Here is a 7,003-nt window from a genome sequence, read left to right as displayed (position 1 = left end):
AGAGAAAAAGAGCAAAATTGGTCAGACATTGTTCTCTGAGAGATGTCTGTGTGTTTCCTGTCATCCACCTACTCTGGCTAGTCAGAGCTGGAACCAGAGCCTGCTCTGCCCACATGCCAACTTGTGTCTATACCAAGGCCTTCTCTCAAATGAGCACCACTCTGCACTAATGCCCATTCTGTGCTTCATAGCAGCAAAACAAATCCATATTGAAAAATTCCCGATGTCCCTGCAGCACAGGCTCTCTTTGCTGTACCTCTTACATACTGTTATCACACTTTAGGCACAAGTGGCCTGTATACCTCTTCACCATCACATCCCATTGCCTAGCAACAACATCCCAAAAGACGGAAAACAGCCAGTCCCCATAGTTACTGTTACCTAGAAACCTGTGAGAGCGGATTTGTGTTATATCACAGGACCCTTCTTAAGACTGTGTGTGTCAGGGTTTCAAATTGGGTCACCAGCATGTCAGCCACGTTTCCACAGCAAGACTCAAGTCAGGCAATGTAGGTCTCAGTAGGCTTAGCGCAGCACAACATGTAGAAGGGTCCCATTGTAATCTCAGACACGCCGGAAATCTTCCAGTAAACACAGGCTTTGTGACACGTACGTCCCTAAATACAGCCACGGCTGCGACCAGGTACAGAGATGAGTCACTGCCACTGATTGGCATGCAAAATGGTTGTCATAGCAACTGTAGCCCGGATACAGAGAGTGACAGGGGGTGTTGATAACAGTCACAGCCGTGGTGAAAAGAGAGTGGAAACGGGATGAGACGGTGAGTCAGAGGCAGATGCGGAGAAACGACGTCGTCAGAGAAGGACAGGTGTTTTTTTTACGCGGAGCAATCTGGAGACTTGTGAAAGCGAAGTAGTGGCATGAGCATAGTGACAATGAAGTGATGCCCAATGTGTAACAACTACACCTAAACTTATATCATGCTTACTTTACAGGTTGAAGCTAATTGGTTTCTCCATATCGTCCACGCTAAGAGCTGGATTTCCTCACTCTGCGTGAAACTGGAAGAGGGTTCAGCTTCTGATTCCGACATTGGAGAAGCATCGGAATTAAAGCACCGGGTTTCCAGTCACATTCTGCATTCTCCTGCTCACTACTCAATTAGCTCTGGTCTACTTCCAAAATGTGAGCTCAATATTAGTCCGGGCTACAGTGTCCTGCCTTTGAACCCGTCAGTCTTCATTGCGGAGATAAAGATGTAATGATACATTTTATCTCGGGCTCCTACATGCCCTCAGAGTTAAAGCCAAGAGAAGGAGGGAAATAAGCTGCATCCGTTTTGAGATGACGGGAACAGATTACATATGGATTACTTATGGCTCCGGTGAATTGCACCATTAATTCCTTAATGTCATGCATTTACGTTTGGAAACAGGATGTTTGGGTGGAACATAAAACCAATGGGCTATTAGTTAAGGAGAGAAAGAAAGGATAGTTTAATTTGATAGGTTGGGCCGAAGGACAGGTTCATTCCATTCGTGGAAGCTTAAGGCAACAGTGTTCGAAATTTGAAACCACCACTTTTTTTGTAAGTGTAACTTAACCCAAAATACCTAAAAACTGATGATGGCAAGTTATTTCTGAAATATCTTATTTGTCGAAACCCTCTTCACGTCCCGATATATAAAGAAAGTTGTCTGGAAAAAGAAGCCATGTCCTTGGCACTCACTGGACTGTAAAGAAACACAACCTATCATTGCAATCCAGCAGAATGACAACAGTGGTTGACAGAAGCTGCAGAGGCATACACCTCTGCAGTAGAGACCATAGACAGAAGTCAGCAAGCGAGTCCTGGAAGAGTCGTTGTCTTGTCTGTCAGTGCACGTTAATGTGATTTTGGGGGCGTAGCTGCAATGAGAGAGCCAATGGGATCGGCTGGGATGTGGCGTTGACATATTTTCAAAGTGAAACCTGCTGTTTCAAGCTGTTCTAGGATTTCCAACTAGCGAGCTGTTCTCTCCTCACTCCCTTTTCCAAGCCAACACACACACACCCTGGTGGCACTAGTTTCAAAATTTAATAAAAACAACTTTGCAGCAGACGATAGCAAAGTCAAGAAGCCTGCAATCAGGACGGCTGATGTTGGAAGTTATTGTGCATACCTAAATGTAAAAATGGCACCTAGAACATATGAATGTCTCTTCTGGGATGGTCCCTGAAAAGTCCACGTATCAACTGTTGTTGTAGAGCGAGAGCAGCTCATCAGTCCTGGCTCCACCAGCTTACCCCTGTACTTTGCTAATGCTCGCTGCTTCGACCGCTCGCTCTACCCGCAGCACGCTGAATGTCAATACATTTACGCACTCCCCTGTTGCGCTCCACTCCTTCATTCGACCTTTATGTTTGCTCCACTCCTCACTTTCATGCGTTTCCCCCTCTCACTGCTTTCTCACTCTCCTAATAACTTGCTCTCCTCGTCCATGGCGGATTTGCTTTCTCCTCGTCCTTAATCTTCACCTCCTTTCTCTCTGCGATAGCCTCCACGTCCTTCTGCTCGTGTCACGTCAATTCACACCTTCGCCCTCCCCTTGCGGCGCGGCACTTAGCTCCCTCTCCTCCTCTTCCTCTGACTCAAGATTCTTTGTTTCCTTGCCCTCCGTTCTCCCCTTACTGCAGTGCTCCTCCTTGTGTTTTCTACCTCTCTCCGCCCTGTCTCTCCATCGTTGCTCACCTTCCATCTTATAAACCTGTGCGCCTCTGGCTGCTCTGTAAATTTTCCGCATTTTCTTTCTTTATGTCTCATTCCCTCTCTTTCTTTCTCTCCATCATGTCTGCCCTTGAGGCAACCTCAGTACGACAATGTTATCAGTCACAGCTCTACCTCACCACCGTCTCTCCTTTTTACTCTCCTCCGCCTCCTGTCTTTTTGTCTGTCTCTCTATGGCTTGCTGAGTCTGTTGCCCTCCGTATCTCTTTCCCTTTTCTGCTCCTCCTTTTTTCTCTCTCTGTCTCTCTCACACACACACACACACACACACACACACACACAGATTTTGCTCCCTCTGTCTCAAACACCTTTCCTCCTTGCTTTTCCTTTCCTCCCTCACCTCCTTCATTCATCAAACTTTCTGCCCCATCCTTCCTCCCCATCTGCTTCATCTCTTGATTTTTTTTCTCTTTTTCCCCCATGCCTTCATTTGTCTCTTACCTCTTCTTCGCTACTTCTCCTCCTCGTATCATTTTTTACGTCCTTGAAATCTTTCTCCTTCCGCCTCGGCATCTCCCTCTCCCCTTAATCTCCTGCTCTTCCTCTATTAGGGAGCAGATCTCATTTGCAGCTCGAGCAGTGCAGAATTTAAGCTTTCTCACACACTCACACACACACACACACACACACACACAAAGTTGGGTGTAACCAATCTATCCACTTACTGATCGATCTGACCCATAAAGCTGGATAACACCCTATCCCATACGTTAACACTCTTGCCCTTTCTATACCTCTCAACATCGTCTTATGTACCCTGCTGCATGTTCTTTACGCCTTTCCCATTTAATGGGGAGATTTCATACAGCTTTTAAATCCTGAATTTATCTTAACCTGCCTCTTTTGGGCTGTTTCTTCTGTTGCTGCCACAGTAGAATTTCATGGCCACAGATCAATAAAGTTTTATCTTACACACTGTACCAATGCAGCATAGGTGCAGTACAGTATGTGTCAGTACCTGAATGTGTGTATTTATAGACTGCACAGTGTATACCCATACAGGCAACACCTGTCAAGTGTGTGCTGTGTGTTCCTGTGTGCAATTTAATTTCACATTTTTACTGCACTTTTGAAGACCTCACATGCTCTTAAGAGTTTGCTGCTGAACTTGCAGTTAAAAGGAAAACACAGATGTGGGAGTGCACACACACACACACACACACACACACACACACACACACACACACACACACACACAATCCTTCGCTCTCTTGATCACACACAAAGCGCGCAGCAGTGCAGCAATAAGGCCGAAACCCCTTTGGTGCCAAGCCTGCTTGACACTTTTCATAAAGTAAGGAATAAATGGAGTAAGTCAATATAAGATGGATGATGGAGGGACGCAGAGGGGAGTAAACAAAAAAACAACAAAAGAGGAAAAGAACGAGGGAGGTAAATAATTTCATGCGCATGTGGTCAGATGTTTGTGTGCTCCTGGACATTTCTACCTTATGGTTGCCATAGCTGCTATGTTTTGTTTTTTTTCACTTTTGTTCCATCTATTTTGGGAGATCTCTCCCTACACAACCCTGCATCAACCAACAACACTCTAGAGAGCAAGAAGCTGTCGGATGGGGGTGAGCGGAACTGCTGCATGAACTAAGAGCGCGAAAACACGAGCTAAAAGCGTCTGTGGAAAGAACTCCTCAGTACCTCCTGTGTTGGAGAGTGGCTGGGAGCTGCAAGGCTGAACCAAAACTCACCCTAACTTCCCAAAGTTTCTGTTTGAACACCCACCACAGCCTGGGGAGGGTGGAACCTTCCTTTTTCTGGAACTAAACCCTGTTAAACACGAAGCTGCAAATAGCCGTGGAACATTAGCAGTGTTTTTGGGGGGATTCTTTTGAACCTGACCTGAACCCGTGCAATTAATGGGCGCTGTAGGCGTGACTTAAAAGCTTGAATGTGTCTGTTTGGAGTTGTCTTTGTGAGTTCACATGGAAGACCTAGTGCACTTTAAGGCTTGACTTCCTCTTTGGTCTTTAATACTCTGTAGGATATTATAAAACTCAGGGCCTCTGAAATGTCAAACACAATTAAAGTTTGTAAACTTTGTGTTGTTTGCATGTGTGATTCCAAATCTGCATATTGGGTTATGTATTTTATTTTACTGCATCTACTCTGGCAAATGCCATTAGCCCGTAATCGACTCGAATCGACTTAGGGAATGTTGCACTGTTTATAAACAAGGGGATTTGTATTAGCCCTCAAAAGCCAATTATCACAAGCTGAGTAATCCACAGATCTGATTGGACTGTGAATAGGTGCACCACGAGGCTTCAGTCAGAACCACTGACAGCCAGTCGCCACGGCAACGCGAGGAGGCTGACGTCCGACGGGAAGTCGAACATAGCAATGAATGAGCGTATCAAAAGTGATGTCACTTGAGAATCAATACGGATGGAGTTGCTCTCGTGAACTCTCGCTCTACTGCGACGTTTGATCTGAAAATAGCCACGAGCTCTGTTGGCACGAACGCATTGACGGAATATGGAGGCAGCCTTTTCACACTCACTGAGGAATTCTTTCAGCCGCCTCGTAGCATGCGCTCTTTCACAATCAGGGCTTTCAATATTAGGTGAGCATTTGCACACAGAAACAACTGCGAGCATACCAAAACAGTCTTCCCACACAATCATAATTATAGGGAGGCCGGCGCATACACACACACACACACTCACAAATACACACACTCTCTCCAGGCAAGGAACAAAAGAACGCCCACATAGCCTCTTCGTGCGGCAGTCGTGTGTACTGTAAGCCCACTCGTCCTTTTGATACTATCACTTCTCTGTCATTCCTTCTGTCATATTCTGTCCGCTTTAGTCATGCAGCATGTATAGAGAGCACAGGCAGAGGGGTAACAGTATTGGTAATGAAAACGAACAATAAGCAAGGGTTACAACGAGAGGCTAACTGCGTGAAACACAGTGAGGAGGGGAGGAGAGAGAGAGGCAGAAGAAAATGGGAGGAGAGTGCACAAGATGGAAGCCGAGTAGTGCAAGGAGTAGGGGAGTGGGAAAGAAGGAAGGAAAGAGTAGGAGTTTGAGGAAGAAGGAAAGTCAGAACGGCGAAGAGTGTGTGTGTATGAATGTGTGGCGTTAAGCGGCTGGGCTGAGAAATATGTAAAGGCGATAAACGGGTGAAGGCCGCCATCCATCACCGTCAGAGAGAGGGATGAGAGTGAGAAGAGTGGATTTGATTATGAGAACGGAGAGCTGTGCTTAAAACGAGTTTGTAAGGCATCACCATTGTGATGGCGGAGCAGAAGGACAGCAGAGAGAGAGAGACGTGGTTGAAGGATGGAAGGTGAAGTGTTGAGGGGGAGGACACGGGTTAATGGTCAAGAGAATTGCCGTTTAATGTCAAAGGATTGACTGGGGACATATAACATGACGTTCAAACTTTATAGCCATGATTCAGGCACCACAAGGGGGTCAAGTTTTTGAGTTAGACATTAGACCAAGACCAGAGGTCAGAAATGACGAGTATGAGTGTGACTAGTAGCGTTTAAAGGGTCTTAAAAAAAGATCCTTTTAAAATTCTCATGTACCTCAAAACATGATGTACTAGGTAATGTACTCTTAGGCAAGTCTTGATTAGGTTAACATTCATTTTGCGCTACTTCATGTTTTAAAGTGAGTCATTTGTCTTTTTGAATAGTGGACAAACTAGTTTTGACGAAATGTAGAAATGATCATTTCATTGAATAGTTTGGCATTTTAACGAGAAGTGTAAAGATCAATAGCTGTCAGACACAGGAAGCTGTAATCCTCGTCAAGTGTGCAGGCCACCTCAAGAAGGAATCAGAATCTGCTAATGCCACCCACTAATTGCTTGACGTGTAGTTGAACCGTACTACATTTACTTTTTTCTTTATTATGATGTACAGGTAGGGGGCTACTGGCAGAAAACAGCTTACCCAACCCCTGAGGAAAATGGTGCGTGTGAAAGAAGAGAAATGGGAAATAAGAGAAAGGAAACTGGAGCCTATTCTCTTTAAAATAAAAGAACTGCAGTGTCCTCACAGCAGGCCTCCAAAATAATACAACGCCTCTGAAATACCCTTCACAGCTAATTCCCTCCCAAACCCCTGTATGTTGTGTTCAAGAGAGAAATAAGTGTGTTTGTGTGTCTGTGTGTATCAGCATGTGTGTACATATCTGTATGCACGACCCTCACTGAATAAATCCTGCTGGAACCAGTCCTATTCGGATTTTGATAATTGTGACTATTCATGGAACATTGCGCAGTGACATTTTTAAACAGTTGTTT

General features: G+C 45.2%; 1 protein-coding gene across 1 annotated transcript in view; it reads left to right on the top strand.

Moving 5' to 3' along the window:
- pcxb (pyruvate carboxylase b) overlaps nt 1–7,003 on the top strand; it is a 269,473-nt gene that overhangs the window by 177,168 nt on the left and 85,302 nt on the right. The window lies entirely within an intron of this gene.

This window comes from Limanda limanda, chromosome 22 (assembly GCF_963576545.1).
Source record: "Limanda limanda chromosome 22, fLimLim1.1, whole genome shotgun sequence".
NCBI lineage: Eukaryota > Metazoa > Chordata > Actinopteri > Pleuronectiformes > Pleuronectidae > Limanda > Limanda limanda.
This window is presented reverse-complemented; position numbering and strand designations above follow the sequence as displayed.